Consider the following 26,554-nt stretch of genomic DNA (forward strand, 5'->3'; position numbering starts at 1 on the left):
ATTATTTTAATGTGACAATATTAAAATTAATTTTTTTAAAATAAAAAAATATTATTTTAATATATTTTTAAATTAAAATATTTTAAAAAAACAATAATTACTATACTATATACTGCACCACTAAATGAAGGTACTGAGTACTGAAGTGAAAGCATAAAGCCGCCTGGGTTGCAGCTATTATTCTTCTCCTAACAGAATTTATGTCTAAAAATCATGTGGCCACTCGCCCTAGCTCCGAAAATTGTACATACCAAGTTTTTTTTTTTTAATGTTTACTATTTATACATAGTAATAACTATACAGGTGGCTCGTAGATTTACCATGTTTTTTATCATAGAGAAAATATCAAGGAGATATAATTTTATTTTTTTTAAATCGAAGATTATAATTATTTACTGGAGATTCAAAAATATTAAAAAGTAATGAAAAGAAAAATGTTAAGCCAAATCTGGTGGGCTTGCTCAAATACTGTATATATATAGTTTAAGAAATTGGCAAGATTCTCTAAGCACATGATATCTTGTCAATTTCTTGCCTCCCAAATCATCAGGAGAAATGGGAGACTAAAAGTAAAGGGATATTTATTTTGAATTAGTTCGCTTGGGATTATGTTAAGAAAGAGTAAAAAAAAGAAGTTGACACGTGCCTGTCACCATTATGCTGGATGCGTCGGTTATTTGTGGACGGGATGCCATGATGCTTGACCATATACCTCGAAGGGGAACTAAAGAAAACGGTGGGCATGAAAGGGGAAGGTGTCCGAACTCTACATTGAAATGGATTTTGACCTTGTGAAGATGCTGTCGAATGAAAATTAGACCTTTTATTACATGGTTTGCTTTTAAGCCTACAACGTTGGAAAAAAAAAGAATAGGATTAGATATTAACAAAGCTAAAAAATAAAAAGAAAAATAAGAGGAAATATATTTTATTAAGAATTTTGTCAAAGAATATATCTTTATAACTCTTTTTTATATCTCTCTATACTTGTCTATAATGCTTAACATTACAAGTCTATTTACAAGCTTCAAGTTCTAGATAATCAATGAATTCAACTATTCAAACGAAATCCTAATCTAATAAGGAATCTAACATTCTAATTAAATAAAGATTCTAATAAACTAGTCTATTATAAATCCTTCTTCATCAAGGATTCCTATATTAACTAGGATTCTTATAAACTCTAAATCCTAATTGATATTGAACTTCAACACTCCCCTTGCCTCAATATCAATTGTCATCATTCTTTCATCTTTTCTTTCTCTTCATGATATCCTGCCTTAATAATATCGATGTTGTTTGTATTCAGCATTATCAAAAATTGATGAAGGTAGTTTTACCATTATACTCAACATTAATTTTATTTTTCCAAACTATGTTTGTGTTTCTAAACCTTCAACCGGATTCGTAACTTTTTCAAATGAGATTAACTTTCGGGCTTGCATATCTTCAATTTCTTGTAGCTTATCTTTAATGTTATCAATTAAAGCAAAAACTTCATTGTAATTAATTCCTTGCTTTTGACCATAGCTTTTTTCTTCCAATCTCGTCTTGTACCTCTCTTCTTTGTCTTCAACATTCTTTTCTATATAGATCCAGTTAACACGTATTAATTTCTTTTCTTTTGGTTTAGGAATCAATTGTCATATATATGTTATTTTTTTTAATTGATGCTTTTCATCTTTTATTATTTCAATTTAGTTGGTGTCCAATAATATTTTAACTATTCAAATAAACATGAAAAAACTGCATCCTCTTGTTCAAATCTTTAATTACTGATGAACCTATAAAATAAATCGAAAGAACCCTACAATCAAGGCCTCAATTATTTCAACCATGGGACAAAATAGTAAACCCATCTCGGATTTCTTGCATTGCACCCCAGCCATCTCTATTTGTGTCTCTCTAAATCAACGCATCATGTCGACAACGGTACTTGACCCGAGATCGGCCGCAACGGTTGAGCCAAGATCGGACCTTGTACCCGACTTGACAACAGTACCCACGGAAGACGACAACCTCTACAGCCACTTCAAATCTTTGTAAAGGAAGCTAGAGGATGAGCAGAAGAATCTGAAACGAGAGCTACTTTGTGCGCAAGAAGAGGTGAAGCGGATCCAGTCGGTCCCGCTTGTAAGCGGGCAGTTTATGGATATGGTGGATCAGAATAATGGGATTGTTGGGTCTACTACGGGTTCGAAGAATTATTATATGAGTATTTTGAGTACGATTAATAATTGGGAATTGTTGAAGGCATCGACTTTTGTGGCTTTGCATGGGCAATCGAATGCTCTTGTTGATGTTTTGCCACCCGAGGCTGATTCTAGTATTTCTCTGCTTAGTCAGAGTGAGAAACCTGATGTTACTTATAATGTATGTGAAAAAGTCTTTTCTGGGGGTTTTGGATTTGGGATTTCTAAAATTGGTGATTTTGTGATTTGATTAGCTAGGGTTTTGGTAAGTCGGGGTTAATTAAGGGTAGTTTTTTTTTGTTTGCTAGAGTTTGATTTTTGAAATTAGGGTTTGTTTTGAATTGAGATTATGTGGTGAGAGTTTTGTAATTAGGGTTTGCATGACAGAACAGAGGAGGGATCACTACTCACATAATTTTGGTGAAATACAATACACTAAATAATGGTACTCTCACATCTTTCATTATCAAATTCATACAATATATATAGATATTATAAAATGTCTTTTACAATATTCAAAGTACTTAATTAATATTAGACTCTTCAATACTTACTCTAGATTCATAGTATTACTAGATTCATAGTATTTCTAATGTGGATGATTATTCATTGAACTAACTTCAATACACTTAATCTTGATAAACAAGTTTAATAACTAACATTCTCCCCCTCTTAAACTTGTTCCGTCCATCTTCATGATTCCAAGCTTCTTCTGCAAATAACAGAACACATCAGTCATCAATGGCTTTGTAAAAATGTCTGCAATTTGTTCATGAGTTTTGACATGAATTAACTCTACATCGTCTTCTTTTATGTGCTCTCTGATGAAGTGAAATCAAGTATCAATATGTTTTGAACGTTCATGATGAACTGGATTCTTTGCAAGTGCTATAGCAGACTTGTTATCAACAAAGATTTGTGTAGCCTTGCTCTGTTTCTGCTGCAAATCTTCCATCAGTTTCCTTAGCCATATTGCATGACACACACACATGATGCAACAACAATGTATTCTGCTTCACATGTGGATAATACGACAATAGATTGTTTCTTTGATGTCCACGTGAAAGTTGTTTCTCCCATAAAGAATATAAATCCAGTTGTGCTTTTTCTATCTTCTACGCTTCCTGCCCAGTCACTGTCACTGTAACCTGTAATTTCAAGATTCTATGAAGATGAATAAAACAATCCATAGCTTGAAGTTCTTTTAACAAAATGAAGGATCCTCTTTGCTGTCTTCAAATGTGAACTTCTCGGCTTCTCCATATATCTGCTAATCAAGTCAACTCCATATAAAATATCTGGTCTGGTACATGTTAAATAATGCAAGCAACCTACAATACTTTTGTAGTATGTAGGATTAACTAAATCTCCTTCTCTTTATTTAGTTAACTTGGTTCCATATTTAACTAGATTGTCTGTTGGACAACAATCTTCCATGGCAAATTTCTTCAAAAACTTCTGTTAAATACTTGGTTTGTGAAATGAAGATTCCATCACTGCACTACTTCACCTCTAATCCCAGAAAATAAGTCATGAGACCTAAGTCTGTCATTTCAAATTCCTTTACCATGGATTGCTTGAAGTCTTGAATCATAGTTGGATCATCCCCTGTGAAAAGTATATCATCAACATATAAACAAACAAACATTACTCTGCCTTGTAAACTTTTCTTCACATATAATGCATGCTCATAAGGGCATCTTGTGAATCCTTTATGGGAAAGATAACCATCAGTTTTGGAGTTCCATGCTCATGGTGCTTGTTTAAGCCCATAAAGATCTTTCTTCAATCTGCAAACCTTATCTTCTTCTCTTTTTACCACAAAGCCAGCTGGTTGTTCTATATACACTACCTTTTCAAGGTTGCCGTTCAAGAATGCTGACTTTACATCCATCTGAAATATCTTCCATCTTTTCTGAGCTGCTAGGGAAATCATCAATCTTACTGTTTCCATTCTTGCTACTAGAGCAAAAACATCTTCATAATCAACTCCATATTGTTGCTTATACCCTTTCGCTACTAATCTGGCTTTATGTTTTTCAATTTCTCCTTTTGCATTCCTCTTTGTCTTGAAGATCCATTTTACTCCTATTGCATTGTGTCCTTCGGGAAGTGTTGTCAATTCCCATGTATTATTTTTTATGATGGAATTGATCTCCTCCATTGCTTTCTTCCACATGTCTTCTTGATATGCTTCTTCAAATGTAATAGGATCATTTCCTGAAAACAAGCAAAGCATATTAACATCATCAAGATTGATTCTTTCTGTTACATCATAAATCTCTTGTATGCTCTTTGTCTTTCTTGTTGTTGAGCTTGAAGGACCAGCTGGACTGTTAGTTGATGGGGATGGAGCTAACATGATTTCTCCTTCATCTTTCTGAATTTGTTCTTCATCTACAATTAGTTTATGTGGCTGATCTTCAGAATTCCAACTTCATCCTCGCTCTTCATCAAACTTCACATCTCTTAACATGATCACCTTCTTTGTCATCGGATTGTACAATTTATAACCATGCGAGTTTTCTTCATATCCTAGCAGTATGCGTTTCTGACTTTTATCTTCAAGTTTAGTTCTTCTTTCCTCTTGAATTTTGGCATAAACAACACTGCTAAAAATTCTCAAATGATCAACTCTTGGTTTTTTCATGCTCCATGTTTCTTCTGGTGTGATCTTCTGAAGTCTTTTTGTTGTAAATCTATTCAACAAATACACAACACATACAAGTGCATCTCCCCAAAACTCTTTTGGACAATTTTTTTCTTTTAGCATACATCTAACCATGTTCATAATAGTTCTGTTTTTTCTCTCTGATACTCCATTCTGTTGTGGAGTCTGTGGCATTGTGAGCTGATGAACAATACCATTTTCCTTACAATAATCATCAAAATCATGAGAAATATACTCTCCTCCCTTATCTATTCTTAAGCATTTTAGCTTACACTCACTTTGTTTTTCTACTAAATTTTTAAACTTCTTAAATTTGCTCAACACTTCTTTCTTTTCTTTTAACACATATACCCATGTCTTTCCACTAAAATCATCAGTAAAAGTGAGAAAATACATGCTTCCTCCTATTGAAGTAGGCGAAATAGGGCCACACACATTTGAATACACCAAGTCAAGAGGCTGAGATGCTCTTGAGCTCTTCTTTGGGAATGGCTTTCTGTGCTGCTTTCCCATTACACATACTTCACACGTTCTGCTTGTGTGCTCTAACTTTGGTATTTCAAGAACCATTTTGCTTTTCTCTATCAGCATAAGTGATCCACGGTTCAAATGTCCATATCGCAGACACTACCAGAAATTCGCTAAATAGCAACAGATTTACCGACAGAATATTTCTGTCGGTAATTTGAGGTCGAAATTACCGACGGAAAAGTTTTTGTCGGTAACAAAAAGGCGGGTTGCTGACGTGGAGGTTTTGGCGGGGTTATTTTTACCGACGGAATCATCAATGGAGTCAAAACGACAGCCCATACAGTGACGTGACCGTTTCGCCGTTTAAAATGCCGACGGAATCACCGAGGGATTTGAAATGGCAGATCCGTATGATGACGTGTCGATTTTTCCGTCAGAATCACCGACGCGAAAAATCCGTCGGTGAAACCGTCGGAAAAAGTTAATATGTCCTCTCTGCCGACCCTCTCCTTCCCTATTTCTCCTTCTTCTTCCTAATCCCAACTCTCCCCATCTGCAAACAACCAGCCCCCCTCCCCCCCCCAAAGAAAAATCTCCCTCATCTCAGCACAACAAGTTATATTTCTTGAAGTTTTGTGGTCACAACATCCGTATTCTGATTTACCGACGGATTTTATCAATTTTATCTTTTTAAAATTCTATCTTTTTAAATTTTAACATTTAATTAAATGTCAATTTTATTGTTTTTTTAGTATATGTATTTTGTTAGTAGATGTACATGTTTTATTGTTATTTGTCAAACAAACTTGTAGTATATGAATGTATAATTCTATACCTGTTATGGTTTGTTTTAGATTTTGTAAGATTGTATTTGTTTGTAAATTGTTAAAACTTTATAGAATTACCGAATTACATGTGCTGTTTTGAAATAATTAATAGCTTGCTTAATGGGTCTGTTTAAAGTTTTTTCAATGGTATTGCGGAGTGGTAATTTCCGTAAATTTATATATATTAATTTATATGGACGTTGATAAATGATAATGAATATTTAATATGTATGAGAAGTTGTGATTGGTTTGTTGGATAATATCGAGGTAAAGTAATATTTTTGCAAGTTTATTTACCTAACTTAGTTAATTAATACATGATGTCATCATAATTTTATAGAGGTTCGATATAAGTCATGGATGATCGTTCATGGATATATCGAGATTCACCCCAAGGATTGCGGATGATTGATTATTGTAATGGGGTTTAGGGTTTTATTAATTTCACAACATCTATTCCCAGAAATTTTACTGGAGGCGGTATTAGGTGTCCATGCAGGAAGTGTCAAAATAAAAAATATATGCATCCAGATGTTGTAATGATGCATCTTCTACACAAAGGGTTTATGGAGAATTACCGGTGTTGGTATGCACATGGAGAAGTATTTGTTAGTAAGAGGAGAATGGGAGAAACGGTGGTTGGGTCTACTTCTAGTGCTGGTAATGTGCATGAAGCGGCAAATGACAACACTAATCCTTACAGAAATATGGTTATGGATGCAATGAGAATAAATCAAGGTAATGCCAGTCAATGTCCAATCGTAGAAGAAGAACCTAATGCGGATGCAGCTAGGTTTTTTGATTTGTTGAAAGATTCTGACGAACCATTATGGGATGGCTACACGAACCACAATAAATTATCGGCCGTAGCACAGGTGTTCACCATCAAGTCAGATCACGGGTTGAGTGAGGCCGGGTATGACAAGATTATTGAATGGGCGAGAAGCATTTTACCTGAAGGAAACAGGCTGAAAGAGAACTTCTATGCTGCGAAGTCCATGATGAAACCCCTCGGTTTAGGATACAAGAAAATTGACATGTGCCCTAACTTCTGCATGTTATACTACCTTGAAAATGCTGAGATGACCGAGTGCATGACATGCGGGCATTCCCGTTACAAACCTAGAACTGGCAAGGGAAAGACTCTGGTGACATATAAAAAACTTAGATACAACTGACTCACCAGGATATTGGAGGATGTGACATTCAGAAGCATGAAATTCGTGAGGCTGTTGAGTTGCCACTGACTCACCATAAACTCTACAAACAAATCGGCGTCGACCCACCTCGGGGTGTTTTGCTTTATGGTCCTCCTGGAACTGGAAAAACTATGCTGGCCAAGGCTGTAGCAAATAATACAACTGCAGCGTTCATTAGAGTCAATGGCTCTGAGTTTGTTCAGAAGTATCTCGGCCAGGCATGTCTTGAATGCTCATAAAGCTTTTTCCTGCTCCATTAAACATTAGTTGCAGAAATCGTGACAGATTTATTTATTTTTGTTTTGTTTTACTTCAGGGCCCTCGGATGGTTCGCGATATTTTTAGGCTTGCAAGAGAATGCTCCTGCAATCATCTTTATTGATGAGGTTGATGCTATTGCTACTGCTAGGTTCGATTCTCAAAGAGGCGCTGATAGAGAAGTTGAGCGAATCCTGATGGAAATCTTGAGTCAGGTTTGTGCTAAGAAAAATTTTGTATAGTGGAAACATAATAGTTACTGTAGATGGCATGTGAAATCCTGCTATAATATGTTCTAAAAGTTCTGTAATTGACCACAACTAGCTTGTTCATGTACATGTTCTGTTCGTTGTCTTGTTGACATTGTTTTGACATTTTACCATGATTGAATTGTGTTGTAGATGGATGGTTTGGACCAGTCGGTAAACGTTAATTAAGGTCATAATGGCGACTAATCGGGCAGACACATTGGACCCTGCTGAAAGATTGAATTTCCTTTGCCTGATAGGCAGCAAAAGAGGCTTATTTTCCAGGTAATTCCCTATTTCTTCTGCATGGTGCAGTTTTGTTTTATCCTATTTGAAATTCTTCCTTCATTCCTTTTCCTGATGAAAAGTTTTGTTTCGAAACATTTAATAATGTCTTAAGAAGATTTGAAGTTAGTTTACTTTTGTACAGGTTTGCACTGCTAAAATAAATCTGAGTGATGAGGTAGACTTGGAGGATTATATTAATCGGCCTGACAAAATTAGTCCTGCTGAGGTTAGTTGGTGTTGCTGTTTTATTCGTAGCAGCAGCAGCTGCTGCCCTTTTTTGCTCTCATAACTCTTCCGAATTCCTCCATTGCTGCTCCACCAAGGAACTCTTAAGGAGCAAATAGATGTGCTAAATTGATTTCACTAAATTGTCTGTGATTGAATTGATATGGGCAGATTGCAGCTATTTGTCAAGAAGCAGGCCTGCTTGCAGTGCGCAAGAACAGGTATGTCATACTTCATAAGAACTTTGAGAAAGGGTACCGAACCAATGTGAAGAAACCCGAAACCGACTTCGATTTCTATATATTCATTAAAGAAATTGAAATTATCAGAAAACAATTTAGCATTTTTATATTTTAGAACCGAAATAAAAATCATTTTTTTATCCTCTAATTATAATTATTAAAAATTTAAAAGATCTATTTAATTCAATTAATTTTATATTAGTTTTTATAAATATTCTAGATAATTCAATTAATTTACTCGAAGATCATAAGGTTTATGTTTTTTAAAAAAACATTAACTGAATTAACTTACTCTCCCTTGGAGCTCATAATTCAATCATTTACCTATGGTATCCACTCAATGTTGAGAAATAAAATCAGTAGCATTAATTATTAATTATTTTATAATTACTATAAATATATAAAAAAATAAAATTAACAAAGCCCAACGAACAACACTAAGGCCTGAATCTAAACAGGTATGTCATACTTCATAAGAACTTTGAGAAAGGGTACCGAACCAATGTGAAGAAACCCGAAACCGACTTCGATTTCTACAACTAGGGAAGAGATATGACCGCATATGGCACTCAAGAATCTGTATATATGACATTCCGGATTTTAGCTTCTCTTTGGACTTCTGCTCAGGACTCATCAGTTAACTGCATGTAGCTTTGTTTCGGAGGATGGCATGTATCCTCCCCTTTTTGTACTTTCAGTATCTTCATTAGTAGAATCTGTGCTCCATCTGAAGCAATGGTTTCGGATGATATAAAATTTTTAAAAACTTATAATTTTTATTAAATGATGACAAAAAAATCTAAATCATTGTGCGCTCATAATAAGGTCTGTGTTTTTTTTAAAAAAAAAAAACCATCTAATTGAATAACTACAACACTCAAATTAGTTTAACCAATTATTAATTATGTTATAATTACTATATATTTATCAAAGAAATTGAAATTATCAGAAAACAATTTAGCATTTTTATATTTTAGAACCAAAATAAAATCATTTTTTTTATTCTCTAATTATAATTATTTAAAAATTTAAAAGATCTATTTAATTCAATTAATTTTATATTAGTTTTTTTAAATATTCTAGATAATTCAATTAATTTACTCGAAGTTAATGAGGTTAATGTTTTTTTAACTTACTCTCCCTTGGAGCTTATAATTCAATCATTTACCTATGCTATCGCTCAATGTTGGAAAATAAAATTAGTAGCATTAATTATTAATTATTTTATAATTACTATAAAAAAATAAAAAAATAAAATTAACAAAGCCCAACGAACAACATTAAGGCCTGAATCTAAACTCAAAGCCCATTAACATCCAAAGACTTCCCCCCAGCCCATCTAAAACCTTTCAGAATCTCCTTCTCCGTTTATAAATAAAACATTCTCAGATTTCTTGCTTTGCACCCAGCCCTCTCTCTCTCCCTCTAAATCAGCGCATCATGTCGACAATGGTACTTGACCCGAGACCCGCCCCGACGGTGGAGCCAAGATCGGACCTTGTACCCGACCCAACAACAGTACCCACGGAAGACGACGACCTCTACAGCCGCTTAAAATCTCTGCAACGACAGCTAGAATTCATCGACATACAAGAGGAGTATGTCAAGGATGAGCAGAAGAATCTGAAGCGAGAGCTACTTCGTGCGCAAGAAGAGGTGAAGCGGATCCAGTCGGTGCCGCTTGTGATCGGGCAGTTTATGGAGATGGTGGATCAGACTAATGGGATTGTTGGGTCTACTACGGGTTCGAATTATTATGTGAGGATTTTGAGTACGATTGATAGGGAATTGTTGAAGCCGTCGGCTTCTGTGGCTTTGCATCGGCATTCGAATGCTCTTGTTGATGTTTTGCCACCTGAGGCTGATTCTAGTATTTCTCTGCTTAGTCAGAGTGAGAAACCTGATGTTACTTATAATGTAAGTGAAAAGGTTTTTTTTGTACTTTTGTTCTGACATAGGCTGCAAGCTGAATATTAATATTGTTGTGTTCTTTAGTTTCTTGTTTGAGTTTAAGAACTCAACCTCAACTCACACATGTTCCCCTTTTCTTCTATGGTATTGCCAGGACATTGGAGGTTGTGACATTCAAAAGCAGGAAATTCGTGAGGCGGTTGAGATGCCACTGACTCACCATGAACTTTACAAACAAATTACATGAACTTTACAGACAAATTAAACATTAGATGATAAAATTAATTAATTTAATTCAATTTTAAAAAAAAATTTAAATTTAACAAAAACAAAAAAATAACTAAAAGCAAAATTACCTGTGTTATTGAATGATAAAGGATGAAAAAAAACTTTGAAAAAGCAAAAAAAAAATCAAATTAGATTTTAATATTTTGTAGTATATTTCATGTTTATAAAAAAAATAATGTGATGAATAATTTTAAGAAAAATAATAATAAAATAAAACACAACACAACAAAGAAGAAAAATAGTAATATATTGATAGATGGGTAAATAAAAGTTTCCAGCTTTTGTTTAACTATATAACAATACTATACATTAAAAAAAAAAAAATCTGCATGGAAAATCAATACTCCATTGAAAAATAGGTTCCTATCAATCCTTGAAGATTCTCTAACCAGTAGGTATCATTCATCAAGGTCTCGAGCATGTCATCTTCCAGAGCAGGGATAGCACTCACTGCTGGTGCTGCATTCTCAGGAGTTACCGCAAAAAAAACTGCATGGAAAATCAATACTCCATTGAAAAATTGGTTCCCATCAATCCTTGGTGATTCTCAAACCAGTTGGGGTCATTCTCCAAGGTATCGCGCATGCTATGTCCCATAGCAGGGATAGCACTCACTGCTGGTGCTGCATTCTCAGGAGTTACCGCATTATCACCAGCAAGACAAACCCCTTCTGATGAATAATCCATCCGCTTTCTTTTTCTTGATTCTTTAAGACCATGCTCACTGATCTTAAGTTTACAGATCACAACGTTTTCAGAAATAGATTCTGAACCATACTCCAGCAGTGTCCAACAACCATGCTGGTCTGGTCGTTGTTTGTTCTGGTAACGGAATCTTCTCTTCGTTCCTTTAAACTCTCTATTATCTAGTCTACATGTCACTTCTTCAACACCGTCACCATGCCACGTACCGCCATCAGTACCAACAGTTCTACTCATCCTCCGAGCACCACTTTTGCGTGTTTTCTTAATCAATGTTGTGAAAAAATAGAGAGCATCATCACCTCCCTTGTGACCTGCGAGCTTGAATATTTCCCAGGGTGGTCGTGCTCCTTCTCCGTAAAGAATATTGCAGACCTTGATCATATCGGTCTCTTCGGGGGTTAAACGTCCATGGACCTTGCGGGCTAGGTAATAGCTGATCAATTGCTCGCCAGTGGGGTCGAACCTGAATCCTGGAGAAAAGCGAGAAAGAATGTCTTGCATTGTGGAAACAAGAACAGGTTTGTGATCTTAACAATGAGAAACGAGAGCAGCGAGTGTGATGAGAACAGGTTTTTGTTTGGATAGCCAGCGAGAGGTTGCCGTGATTCATTATATAGAGGTAGACAGAGGTTTGGACATGCACGGAAGGAAGAGGGGACGGCCAAACATGAAATGGCAGTGTCCAGCGCGGAAACGGATTTATAATTTGACCTTGTGAGCCAACTTTGACACGTGGAGGGAATGACGGATCGAGAGGTGAAGTGGCATAAATTAGCCTAGCCGCCGCGCGTGTGCAAAGAAGCTCAAAATTATGATATCTTGATTATGAGGAATTTTATGGCTTTCGGGGTAATTGGAAAAAAAAAAAATACATGCAAGTGAGAGATAAATTTTAGGTGGAAATAATTTTATTATTTTTAGTAGATTATAAGTTTTATTTTCTCTCTTTTTTTTATGAGAAATAAATTTTAGATAGATATTCTTGGGAGGTTATAGGTTTTATTTTTTTTTATATTTATCTTTTAATTTAAAGTGAATATTAAAAAGAGTAATTAATAGAATATTATTAAGTACTTGATGAGCACCATGAAATTTTTTTATTTAGTGGTCACCTAAATAAATATACAAAGTAAGTGGATAGAAGAATATTCATAACTGAGGACTGGAATATATTAGCCATAAATTTAACCTTTTGTTTTTGCCCATCATTTAGCTACAGAACTAGCCTGAAGGTGGTCTTCAAAAGCACCGAAGGTAAGTGTCCAAAAGGCAAACATGAGATGGCAGTGTCCAACATCTCGAAGGGGAACTAACGTCGCATCTTGACCTTAACACATGATGAGAAATTTTGAACATCCATCCATGTTCTTCTTGAGAAAGCAAACGGTGGGCATGAAAGGGAAAGGTTTCCGAACTCTACATTGAAATGGATTTTGACCTTAACACATGAAAGGGAAAGATGCTGTTGACTGAAAATTAGACCTCTTATTACATGGTTTGCTTTTAAGCCTACAACGTTGGAAAAAAAAGAATAGGATTTGATATATATAAATAACAAAGCTAAAAAATAAAAAGAAGAATGAGAGGAAAGATATTTTATTAAGAATTTTGTCGAAGAATACACCTTTATAACTCTTCTTTATATTTCTCTATATTTGTCTATAATATTTAAAATTACAAGTCTATTTACAAACATCAAGTTTTAGATAATTAAATAATTAAACTATTCAAACAAAATTCTAATCTATTAAGAAATCTAACATTTTAATTAAATAAAAATTCTAACAAGCTAGTCTATTATAAGTCCTTCTTCATCAATAATTCTTACATTAACTAGGATTCCTTATTTAGCTAATATTAAAACTCTTAGAAACTCTAAATCCTAGTTGATATTGAATTTCAACACTCTCTCTCAATATTAATTATCATCATTCTTTCATCTTTTTTTTCTCTTCACGATATTCTGTCTTAATAGTATCGATGTTGTTTGTATTCCATCATTATAAAAAATTGATGAAGATAATTTCACCATTATAATCAATATTAATTTTATTTTTTCAATGTTTGTATTTCTAAACTTTCAACTGGATTCATAACTTTTTTAAATAAGATTAACTTTCAGGCTTCCATATCTTCAATTTGAGCTATATATTATGATTAGCATATTCCCCCTCTATCCCATAATGAGAGTCCTTTTCTCTGACTTTTTCAATTTGAGCGCTCAAATTCTATCAGAATGAAAATAAATGCCTCTGTAAACAAAAATTATATTTATGGATATAAGATTTACGTACAATGTGAAAAATACTCGAATTATTACAATTAATGATAGAAATGTACAGTTTGAAATGTGTAATTCGTGGTTGAAGAAAACAAGAAAAGCACGAAGCCACGAACCCCTTATAAAAGCAGATGACTTGCAACGATAGAGATCATCCCTCGCCTCTCTTGAATTCCCATTTCCTCACAAACAAGAGTTCCCTGCATACAGACTTTCAATGTTCGTTTTCTTTTTCCTTCATTGCCTACTTCCATTTTCCTTAATTTAGCTATATATTATGATTACCATATTCCCCCTCCATCCCATAATGAGAATCCTTTTCTCTGACTGCAACAAGGTAGGTAGCAAATGCTATAATTGGGGAAAATCATGGCTGGAAAAATCCGAACTCAATCCAAACAAAAAAAACTGAGTCAAACTGGTAAAAAACTGAGTCAAACCAAACCGAATCGAAACAGATCGGTTTGAACTGGTTTCGATTCGATTTTGGTTTTTTTATTTTAAAAAAAAAACCAATTTGGTTATTTTTTTTAAAATAAAAACCGAACCGAACCGAATAAAAAATGATCGTCCCTGTTGAAAAGTACAAAAGGATGGCTCGATCCTAAACCCCTACTCACCTTGGAAACCAATGTTGATCCAATATCCATATTATTTTCAATTCCCTATATATGATGTTTGAGTATGCAATATTGTCATATAAAAACTCAAAGTATTTATTTAATGAGTTTTTTTTTAATTCAATTATTAATATTATTTTGCAAAGCGAACTTAGCATAAATATTGTGGGATGGATAGCTTTATTCTATTAGTTGTGTTACATTTTTTAAATATAGTTGAATCTCTCTAAAAATCAGAATCTCTCTAAAAAAAATATTCTTTGTTACAGGGTCAACAAATTATATGTCCTACATTGATCTTTTCTTCTATGAAAGCAAGTGTTCAATGTAGATGAAAAGGGGATTGTCCTTCGAGATGAAGGCGTGCTTAGAGCTTAAGATGATATTTTCACTACGAAGTTGATGTCTACCTATGAATTTGATGAAGTTTTTAGTTACAGGGTCAACCTATCTTTTTTATAATGTCAAAGTGTTATTGTGACCTCCAATAACTAAACTTTTTCTAGCACGTAATATTTTTTTCTATTTTGAATAAATGAGTTCTAGATCTTCATGGATCTAACTCTAATGTTCTTTGTTATTATAGTTTTAGATCTAAATTATTGTTTCGAGTCCCTGTTTATCCTATTTATTAAGATTTTAAATCTCTATTTCCACCAAATCTAAGCTAGTCCAGCTTCTGTGACCATGGGTCTGGGCTTAGCAAGTCTTCATCTTGAATTCTTGACAGTGTTCTATTCCTCTATTCAGCTCGTGAAGGCTAGACTCAAGGCCTGAAAGTAACCCATGTTACCTGGCGGTCTGTGGTCTAGTGGGCTTGGGACACATGGAATCCACTTTTTTCAGTCTCACATGAAAATGGTTAAAGGGCATGCTACCTAGTTTCAAATTTGAAGCGGCAAAATAATGGCAATTACATGATGTACTGAATATACAATCTTTTAACAAGTGCTTAAAGGAAAGTTTACACATACAGAACAGGCAAGAATGCCTAGCATGGAATGAATGGCTCGTCCAGGCTACAAAAAAGGGTTGGAACTGAGCCTGATGAGGCCAAAAGTTTATGTTTGATAGGCTCCTTCAAGTATTATTTATACGGCTATAATCTTCATTCTCCAACTTCATGGACGTTGAAACTGAACAGAAAGAGAAGGGATGTTTTTGACTGAATAACATCACAAGCACCGCTGAATCTCTGTTGTAGGGAATCTGCATCTGCTCAGTCTGTTACATCAAATACGAATTTTGTAACGAAAAATATATATCCTCAAACTGAAAGCTCATACAAGTCAGAAAGTGGACAGATTAACTTCCATCACTTGAATCCAGTGCCCAAAAATAATCAGTTTTGTCTTCTCTTTTTGTTGAATTCTGGGGTTTTTTAAACTTCATACAAAGGAGAAAGAAATGGTTTTTTGCTGAACAATTTCCTACTGAGAATAAGACCAAGACAGAATCTGGAGGAGTTATTCAATATTACCAGAGAAATAAAATATCCCTCAAACAAGGCTTTATACCCAACGGCTGTGACTAAAGAGTGGATGAATTTGAGAACTGAGGTGATTGGGAGATCATGGTACAGCAAACAGGACACAGATTAATGACAGTTTGTAAACTCTGTGAGAAATTGCATTTGTTCGATAAGGAAATATTTCATAGATACCTTTCTTGAGTACAATTTGAGCCATGAAAGTGAAAGACAATGAGCTTAGAGCAGTTCAATAGTGATACCTAACCGCTGTGACTAGAGAGTGGATATATATGAGAACTAAGGTGATTGGGAGATCATGGTACAGCAAACCGGACACAGATGAATGGCAGTTTGTAAACTTTGTGAGAAATTGCATTTGTTCCTTAGGAAATATTTCATAAAGACCTTTCCTGAGCACAATTTGGTCCATGAAAGACAATGAACATAGAGCAGTTCAATAGTTAAACCTAACCGCTGTGACTAAAGAGTGGATAAATTTGAGAATTGAGGTGATTGGAAGATCATGGTGCAGCAAACCGGACACAGATGAATGACAGTTTGTAAGCTTTGTGAGAAAGTGCATTTGTTCCTTAGGAAATATTTCACAAAGATCTTTCCTGAGCACAATTTGATCCATGAAAGACAATGAGCACAGATCATTTCAATAGCAATAGGGCTATATAATAGAATGCACATACATCAGGAAAAAAAAGGTCTTGAGGGACTCAAACTGAAGTTAATATATATTCATCTCTGTGCCTTACTAGCACAGAGTGACTATTTACACAATGGCTACAGTAGATTCCTAAATACCATCAAGCTTCCACCACGAGAATACTAGTGGTTCACCCTTGAAACAACCACATAACTTCTTTCTTCTCTATGTTTGTTCTTCTCTTTTTCAAAAACTCCTTTCCTCTTGTAAGAAAACCTCTCAGTGTCTTAATCTCTATCCTATTTTATTTCAAACAAACGAGATTATTTCTCCTCTTTTCATCCACCAACTCAATCAAACTCATCGAAATTTCATAAAGAATCACACCTGAGTTCTTCACTCAACAAAAACACTGCACAATTAACAATAAATTACATGCAAACAAGTTAAAGACCCTTAATGTTACTTATCAATTATCATGAAAAGAATGCTAGCTTGGAAATTATCAAACCAGTTGGTCTCATTCTTCCAGTACTCGATCAAGCCAGCTTCCATAACAGGGATAGCACTCACTGCTGGTGCTGCATCCAAAGGAGTTACCGCATTATCACCAGCAGGAGAAACAGCTTCATCACCATTGTAGCTTGCAGGCTCCATCTGTTGATTTTCATTAGCCGACGTCATTGTCTCGAAGTTGACGTTTGCTGCTGCATTCTCAAAATAATCTTCTGTAGAGATATCTGCAAGACCCATGATCCCCTGATTGTCGATGACGTTAGATTCTTCGGCGCGCAGCATTATAGGTTCAAAGCTGATTATTGGATGCTCATTGAAACTCTCATGATAACCATCAAAGACAGCTTCTGACTGAAGCACCACCTTCTGATTATCACTGAAACTTGCAAACGCCATCTGTTGATGTTCGCTAATCATTGGTTCGTGAATGAAGTTTGCTCGCTGAGGCTGGATTAATGGCAAGACAGGTTCGATGTTGCCTATTGCCGGCGCCTCAAGCCCCATATTCTGAATACTATAGAAAGTGTCTCCAGTAGCTGAGAAACCTCCATTGTCCTCATTTGAAACAGTTCCCACCAGAGGCAACATCTCCTGACTTTGGATAAGCAGCCGCGGTTCTTGATCATGTGCTGATTGTGCCATTGTAGGTCCTGAGTTGATTACAGCATCAATATTGATATTTCTTTGAATAACTTCTGATGAATAACCCATCGACTTCCTTTTTCTTGATTCTTTAAGACCATGGTCACTGATCTTAAGTTTACAGATCACAACGTTTTCAGAGATAGATTCTGAACCATACTCCAGCAGTGTCCAACAACCATTCTGGTCTGGTCGTTGTTTGTTCTGGTAACGGAATCTTCTCTTCGTTCCCTTAAACTCTGTCTTATCTAGCCTATATGTCACTTCTTCAACACTGTCACCATGCCACGTACCGCCATTAGTACCAACAGTTCTACGCATCCTCTGAGTACTATTGGGTGTTTTCTTACTTAATGTTGTGAAAAAAAAGAGAGTATCATCACCTCCCTTGTGACCTGTGAACTTGAATATTTCGCAGGGTGGTCGTGCTCCTTCTCCGTAAACATTGCAGACCTTGATCATATCGGCCTCTTCGGGGGTTAAACGTCCATGGACCTTGCGGAGTAGGTAATAGCTGATCAATTCCTCGTCAGTGGGGAGGAACCTGAATCCTGTAGGTAAGTGAGAAAGAATGCCTTGCATTGTGCAAACAAGAATAGGTTTTTGTTTGGATAACTAAGGAGAGGGTGCCTCGATGCCTTTATAAGTATACAGTGGGAGACAGGTATGCAACGAAGGAAGAAGGGAAGGCCAACGAAATGGCAGTGTCCAACACGGAAACGGATTTCACGTTGATGAATAAGAAAATATAAGAGAATGCCTCGAATAAATAATTAACAGTTTCTTCCACATTATTTCAAATTCATGTTTGTTTTTTATTCTAAAAACACTTTTAAAAAATTTGAATTTTTTTATTTTTTTTATAAATTAATATATTTTTAATTTTTTTAAATTATTTTAATGCACTGATATTAAAAATAATTTTTAAAAAATATTATTTTAATATATTTATAAATAAAAAAATATTTTAAAAAATAATTACTGATAAAAGCCGGATTGCCTGATAACTTCCATTAAAGCCAGCTTCGCTATTTGATTGCATTCTGGTATTTAATTCCAAGAGAAAGCACTTACATCACTTTCATTGCATCTTACATCACTTTCATTGCATTCTGGTATTTAATTCCAAGAGAAAGCAACGACTTTTGAATGGAATTTTGCCGGGTACAGGGACTTGCATGTTTTAAATGGCCTTAACGTTCTTCTATATTGCCAAAGTGCCACTCAAACTGAAGGTCCTTCAGTTTGAGTGGCACTTTGGCAATATAGAAGAACGTTAAGGCCATTTAAAACATGCAAGTCCCTGTACCCGGTCAAATCTTTCATATAGAAGAACGTTAAATGACCTTTTGGGTGGGTGGGCCTTAACGATGCATTAGCTAAAGTTTTGTTCTTACATTAGATATTCCTATGAAAGATTTGACCGGGGAGAGCGAAAGGCCCACCCACCCAAAAGGTCTTCAGTTTGAGTGGCACTTTGGCAATATAGAAGAACGTTAAGGCCATTTAAAACATGCAAGTCCCTGTACCCGGCAAAATTCCATTCGAAAATTGGAAAGCAAAAAGGAAAAATATCTCCAGCTACGTACATCCAACCCATCCATACACTAGCAAAAATAAAAACACCTCTCTTATCTCTTCTTTTCTTTCAATTCTAAGCCGTTCACCAGCACCGTTACTTTGAACTTGTTTTGGTTTGGTTTTTATCTTTTAAAAAACAACTAATTTAATTATTATTTTTAATAAAAGCCGAACTTCCCTGAAAAATATAAAAGGATCGATGGCTCGATCCTAAACCCCTACTCACCTTGGAAGCCAATGTTTATGCCTTGCGCTTCACCAATGTTTCAAAACCATCACCAAAGTCCATTGTCGGGCTTTGGGGGCTACTGCTTGGAATTTAAGAAAAATGTCCCAAAGTTAGCCATGTGCGTGAAATACAAGACTGAACAAAAATGGAATTTTTACGCAGATGGTTCAATAAGGCTTGATGCAAACACAGATTTGTGCCTAACTAGTAAAGGAAATACCAGAGGAAGCTTGGTCCTCGTTGTCTCTTGTAGCCCTGTGTCATCTAACCAACGTTGGACGTTTGGGGACAGGCTCGGCAAAGCTTATTTCACCATTGCGAACGTGAATAATGATGCATTGGTGTTGGATGTGAGCTATTACCTGTTCAAAATAATTATTTGGGATTTCAACGGAGGAGCTAACCAGGTATGGCGTCTGTCGTAATAATTAATCAGACGCTCCTTTAGCCCTAATGTCTATCAGGGCCAAGGCAATATGTAGCAGCTCGAATAAAAGACAACAAATTATTGCTGTCCCTTAAAACTGTATTCCATCCATATTATTTTCAATTCCCTAATCCCCCTATGTATGATGTTTGAGTATGCAATATTATTTTATATAAAATAAATAAATCTTTTGTTAAGAAATGAAGTGTTCCAACTACTTCTCTCTTGTAGAAGGAGATCTCTTGCTTACGAGTTCATTTTTTTTCATTTTTATTTTTGTTGCATGGGGTTTCAGGACTGGCGAGGGCCTTGTCTAGTTATTGATGTTTGTGGTAGTCCTCTTGCAAGAATTTCTGTCTGTGTTTTGTATTTAAGGGCTACCATTTTGTTCTCTCTCTGCTCTAAATAGATAATAAAACTGCAAAAATGAAGCAAATCCAAAGAGAGACGTGGGTACCAGGAGATGACATTGAGGAAGAAGAGGAGGAAAGTGAGATAGAGGTGAGAGGATTGGAGATGACAAGGAGAGAGACATTGTTGTGTTTTTTTTAGTTGGTGTATAACATTCGGTTAAACGGTAATTTAAAAAAAAATCTGAAATTTTTCATGTTTTAAATTGGATTTTTTTTTGTGTATTTTATTGTTTTAATATGTTACTATTAAAAATATATTTTTTAGCCCTTTTCTAATTTTATCATCCAAAACTTAAATTTTATTTTCTGTTAGCGTGAAATTTAAATAATGTTATTCATCTCAAAGTATTTATTTAATGAGTTTTTTTTTAATTCAATTATTAATATTATTTTGCAAAGCGAACTTAGCAATAAATATTGTGGGATGGATAGCTTTATTCTATTAGTTGTGTTGAAAAAAAAAAAACCCTATACATTTTTTAAATACAGTTGAATCTTTCTAAAAATCAGAATCTCTCTAAAAAAATCTTATTTCTCTTTATAAACCTACTATTTAGCCATAGAGGGCTGTCGCTAGCCAATTTTTAGATCCTCCTTGCTTCGTCTCCTTCCTTTTTTTACAAATTCAAGTTCTTCGGTTTTCTATTTTGAATAAATGAGTTCTAGATCTTCATGGATCTATCTCTAATGTTGTTTGTTATTATAGTTGTAGGTCTAAATTATTGTTTCGAGTCCCTGTTTATTAAGATTTTAAGTCTCTATTTCCACCAAATCTAAGCTAGTCCAGCTACTGAACGTCCAGCTTCTGTTGCCATGGGTCTGGGCTAAGTTAGTCTTCATCTTGAATTCTTGACAGTGTTCTATTCCTCTATTCAGCTCGTGAAGGCTAGTGTCAAGGCCTGAAAGTAACCCATGTTACCTGGCGGTCTGTGGTCCAGTGGGCTTGAGACACATGGAATCCAATTCTTTTAAGGTGTGTTTGGTATTGTAGTAGCTATTGTAGTTTGAAAAAAATTATTTTATAAAAAGTATTTTTGGTTGAGGTTGATTTATGTATATTTGGTTAAAACTGTGGTTAAAATTAAGGTTGAACAAAAAGTAGTTTAATGTGTTTGGTTAATAATGCTTTTGAAATTGAGGTTATAAAATAATTTTAAAAAAATATATTAATATTGATGGTTTTTAATTTAAATATTATAGATTTAACTATTGTTATTATATCATGAAATAAATAATACTTTATATAAAATATTTTTTATTGTTCCATTAAACTATCTACAATTCCATCACGTATGAAATATATCTGACAAGGACTACAGTATTTTTGGTTTCTTAAGCGCGCAACAACATCAGGTAAAATATAATCAGGAACAAAATTGGAATTGCGATCAAATTCTGCAAATACTACGTCATCAAGTGATCTCTGTCTAATTTATGTAGTGTCATTAAATAATGTTAAATACTAGTTTTTCGAATAAAACACAATTAAAAAATAAAAAATAAAAAATATTTTTTATTTTACTAGGTCGGACCTGGTTCAATGCATTTTAAGCTTTAAACCGGAACCGGTCCAACCGGAACAGTGTAGCCAGGCTACATTGTTCATGCTAATTAATTAGCATAAACAGTGCGCAAGAAGCAGCAATTGATTGCTTTTCTTTCCTCTACGTTTCGGACGCAAAAACACCGTATGACCCATAAACAGTAAACTGTGTTTTTTCCTTTACCAAACAAGTTGCATCTACGTTTTAAACAAAACACAAACGCAACCGCATTAACAATCGAACTCTTAGTCTCACAAGAAAATAGTAAAGGGCATGCTCCCTAGTTAAAAATTCGAAGCAGAAAAATAATGGCAATTACACGATGTATTGAATATACAATCTTAACAAGTGCTTAAAGGCAAGGTTGCATAGACAGAACAGGCAAGGATGCCTAGCGTGGAATGAATGGCTCGTCCAGGCTACAAAAAAGGGTTGGAACTGAGCCTGATGAGGCCAAAAGTTTGTTTGATACGCTCCTTGAAGTATTATTTATACGGCTATAATCTTCATTCTCCAACTTCATGGACATTGAAACTGCACAGAAAGAGAAGGGATGTTTTTCACTGAATAACATCACAAGCACTGCTGAATTTCTGTATAGGGAATATGCATCTGCTCAATCTGTTACATCAAATACGACATTTGTTACGGCAAATATATATCCTCAAACTGAAATACAAGTCAGAAAGTGGACGATTAACTTCCAACACTTGAATCAATTCAGTGCCCAAAAATAATCAGTTTTGTCTTCTCTTTTTGTTGAATTCCGAGGTTTTTTAAACTTCATACAAAGGAGAAAGAAATAGTTTTTTGCTGAACAATTTCCTACTGAGAATATTACCAGAGAAATAAAATATCCCTCAAACAAGGCTTTATACCCAACGGCTGTGACTAAAGAGTGGATGAATTTGAGAACCGAGGTGATTGGGAGATCATGGTACAGCAAACAGGACACAGATGAATGACAGTTTATAAACTTTGTGTGAAATTGCATTTGTTTGATAAGGAAATATTTCATGAATATCTTTCTTGAGCACAATTTGAGCCATGAAAGACAATGAAAATAGAGCAGTTCAATAGTGATACCTAACCGCTGTGACTAAAGAGTGGATATGTATGAGAACTGAGGTAATTGGAAGATCATGGTACAGCAAACCAGACACAGATGAATGGTAGTTTGTAAACTTTGCGAGAAATTGCATTTGTTCCTTAGGAAATAGTTCATAAAGAACTTTCCTGAGCACAATTTGATCCATGAAAGACAATGAGCATAGAGCAGTTCAATAGTGAAACCTAACCACTGCGACTAGAGAGTGGATATATACGAGAATTGAGGTGATAGGGAGATCATGGTACAGCAAACCGGACACAGATGATGACAATTTGTAAACTTTGTGAGAAATTGCATTTGTTCCTTAGGAAATATTCCTAGGCACAATTTGATCCATGAAAGGAAATGAGCACATATCAGTTCAATAGCAATAGGACTATACATCAGGAAAGAAAAGGTCTTGAGGGACTCAAACTGAAGTTAATATAAATTCATTTATGTGCCTTACTAGCACAGAGTAACTATTTAGACAACGGCTATAGTAGATTCCTAAAGACCATCAAACTTTTTCAGGAACTCCTTTTCTCTTGTAAGAAAATCTCTCTGTGTCTTAATCTCTATCCTATTTGATTTCAAACAAACAAGATTATTTCTCCTTTTTTCAGCCACCAACTCAATCCAACTCATCGAAATTTCATAAAGAATCACACCTGAGTTTTCTTGAAAATCTGTCGAGAAGCATTTCCGTCACCCTTGGGCACAATTAACAAAAAATTACATACATACAAGAAGAGGAGGAAAGTGAGGTGAGAGGATTGGAGATGACAAGGAGAGACTTTGTTAATTTTTTTAGCTGGCGTATAACATTCGGTCAAACTGTAATTTTAAAAAAATTCTGAAATTATTTTATGTTTTAAATTATTATTATTTTTTTGTGTATTTTATCGTTTTAATGTGTTAATTTTTTTAAAAAAATTAAAAAAAAATTATTTTAATATATTTTTAAATAAAAAATAATTTCTACTTTCTTAATTTACTAGATTATGTGTCCATTGGCATTTTAAAAAAAAAAAAAAAAGTGAGCTTTGCTCTCACCAGAGAGACGAAGATTTTCAAATAAGTTTCGGAACGTTTTCAATGTTTCAACAAATACATTTTGTTTTTAGCCCTTTTCTTTTATTATCCAAAACTTAAATTTTATTTTCTTTTAGCGTGAAATTTAAATAATGTTATTCATCTCAAAATATTTATTTAATGAGTTTTTTTATTCAATTATTAATATTATTCTGCAAAATGAATTTAGCATAAATATTATGGGATGGATAGCTAGCTTTATTCTAGTAGTTGTGTAAACCTATACATTTTTTATATATAGTTGAATCTCTCTAAAAAATCAGAATCTCTCTAAACAATTCTTATTTCTCTTTGAAATAAAATAAACCTGCTATTTAGCCATAGAAGGCTGTCGCTAGCCAATTTTAAGTCAGTGACTCAGTCCAAAATCTTCCTTGCTTCCTCTACTCCTTTTTTACAATTTCAAAATCTTCTTCGGTTTTCTATTTTGAATAAATTAATGAGTTCTAGATCTTCATGGATCTAACTCTAATGTTCTTTGTTATTATAGTTTTAGATCTAAATTATAGTTTCGAGTCCCTGTTTATCCTATTTATTAAGATTTCAAATCTCTATTTCCACCAAATCTAAGCTAGTCCAGCTTCTGTGACCATGGGTCTGGGCTTTGTAAGTCTTCATCTTGAATTCTTGACAGTGTTCTATTCCCCTATTCAGCTCGTGAAGGCTAGAGTCAAGGCCTGAAAGTAACCCATGCTACCTGGCGGTCTGTGGTCTAGTGGGCTTGGGACACATGGAATCCAGTTTTTTTAGTCTCACATGAAAATGGTAAAGGGCATGCTACCTGGTTACAAATTTGAAGCAGCAAAATAATGGCAATTACATGATGTACTGAATATACAATCTTAACAAGTGCTTAAAGGCAAGTTTACATATACAGAACAGGCAAGAATGCCTAGCATGGAATCAATGGCTCGTCCAGGCTACAAAAAAGCGTTGGAACTGAGCCTGATGAGGCCAAAAGTTTATGTTTGATGGGCTCCTTGAAGTATTATTTATACGGCTATAATCTTCATTCTCCAACTTCATGGACGTTGAAACTGAACAGAAAGAGAAGGGATGTTTTTGACTGAATTACATAACAAGCACTGCTGAATTTCTGTTGTAGGGAATCTGCATCTGCTCAATCTGTTACATCAAATACGAATTTTGTTACGAAAAATATATATCCTCAAACTGAACGCTCATACAAGTCAGAAAGTGAACAGATTAACTTCCATCACTTGAATCCAGTGCCCAAAAATAATCAGTTTTGTCTTCTCTTTTTGTTGAATTCTGGGGTTTTTTAAACTTCATACAAAGGAGAAAGAAATCGTTTTTTGCTGAACAATTTCCTACTGAGAATAAGACCAAGACAGAATCTGGAGGAGTTATTCAATATTACCAGAGAAATAAAATATCCCTCAAACAAGGCTTTATACCCAACGGCTGTGACTAAAGAGTGGATGAATTTGAGAACTGAGGTGATTGGGAGATCATGGTACAACAAACAGGACACAGATTAATGACAGTTTGTTAACTTCGTGAGAAATTGCATTTGTTCGATAAGGAAATATTTCATAGATACCTTTCTTGAGTACAATTTGAGCCATGAAAGTGAAAGACAATGAGCATAGAGCAGTTCAATAGTGATACCTAACTGCTGTGACTAGAGAGTGGATATATATGAGAACTAAGGTGATTGGGTGATCATGGTACAGCAAACCGGACACAGATGAATGGCAGTTTGTAAACTTTGTGAGAAATTGCATTTGTTCCTTAGGAAATATTTCATAAAGACCTTTCCTGAGCACAATTTGGTCCGTGAAAGACAATGAACATAGAGCAGTTCAATAGTTAAACCTAACCGCTGTGACTAAAGAGTGGATAAATTTGAGAATTGAGGTGATTGGAAGATCATGGTGCAGCAAACCGGACACAGATGAATGACAGTTTGTAAGCTTTGTGAGAAAGTGCATTTGTTCCTTAGGAAATATTTCACAAAGATCTTTCCTGAGCACAATTTGATCCATGAAAGACAATGAGCACAGATCAGTTCAATAGCAATAGGGCTATATAATAGAATGCACATACATCAGGAAAAAAAAGGTCTTGAGGGACTCAAACTGAAGTTAATATATATTCATCTCTGTGCCTTACTATCACAGAGTAACTATTTACACAATGGCTATAGTAGATTCCTAACGACCATCAAGCTTCCAGCACGAGAATACTAGTGGTTCACCCTTCAAACAACCACATAATTTCTTTATTTTCTAAGTTTGTTCTTCTCTTTTTCAAGAACTCCTTTCCTCTTGTAAGAAAATCTCTCAGTGTCTTAATCTCTATCCTATTTGATTTCAAACAAACGAGATTATTTCTCCTCTTTTCACCCACCAACTCAATCAAACTCATCGAAATTTCATAAAGAATCACACCTGATTTACTCACTCAACAAAAACACTGCACAATTAACAAAAAATTACAGA

General features: G+C 34.7%; 1 protein-coding gene and 2 pseudogenes across 3 annotated transcripts in view; 2 read left to right on the forward strand and 1 right to left on the reverse strand.

The window, feature by feature from the left end:
• The window catches only part of LOC7495668 (50S ribosomal protein 5 alpha, chloroplastic), an 83,812-nt gene that overhangs the window by 56,197 nt on the left and 1,061 nt on the right, over positions 1 to 26,554 (reverse strand). The window contains exon 3 of one of the 3 annotated variants that reach the window (XM_024604731.2): positions 15,316 to 15,650. The exons of 1 other annotated variant lie outside the window; for it this stretch is intronic. The gene's annotated coding sequence lies outside the window, so the exon portion shown is untranslated. Of the gene's footprint in view, positions 1 to 15,315; positions 15,651 to 24,896; positions 25,215 to 26,554 lie in introns of those variants that run through there. One more of the 3 variants, XM_024604730.2, reaches the window with a different exon arrangement.
• Positions 1 to 26,554, forward strand: part of LOC7479634 (26S proteasome regulatory subunit 6B homolog) — an 83,075-nt pseudogene that overhangs the window by 50,644 nt on the left and 5,877 nt on the right.
• Positions 1,921 to 8,673, forward strand: LOC18110491 (26S proteasome regulatory subunit 6B homolog; annotated as a pseudogene).

Source organism: Populus trichocarpa, chromosome 6, assembly GCF_000002775.5.
Source record: "Populus trichocarpa isolate Nisqually-1 chromosome 6, P.trichocarpa_v4.1, whole genome shotgun sequence".
NCBI classification, from domain to species: domain Eukaryota; kingdom Viridiplantae; phylum Streptophyta; class Magnoliopsida; order Malpighiales; family Salicaceae; genus Populus; species Populus trichocarpa.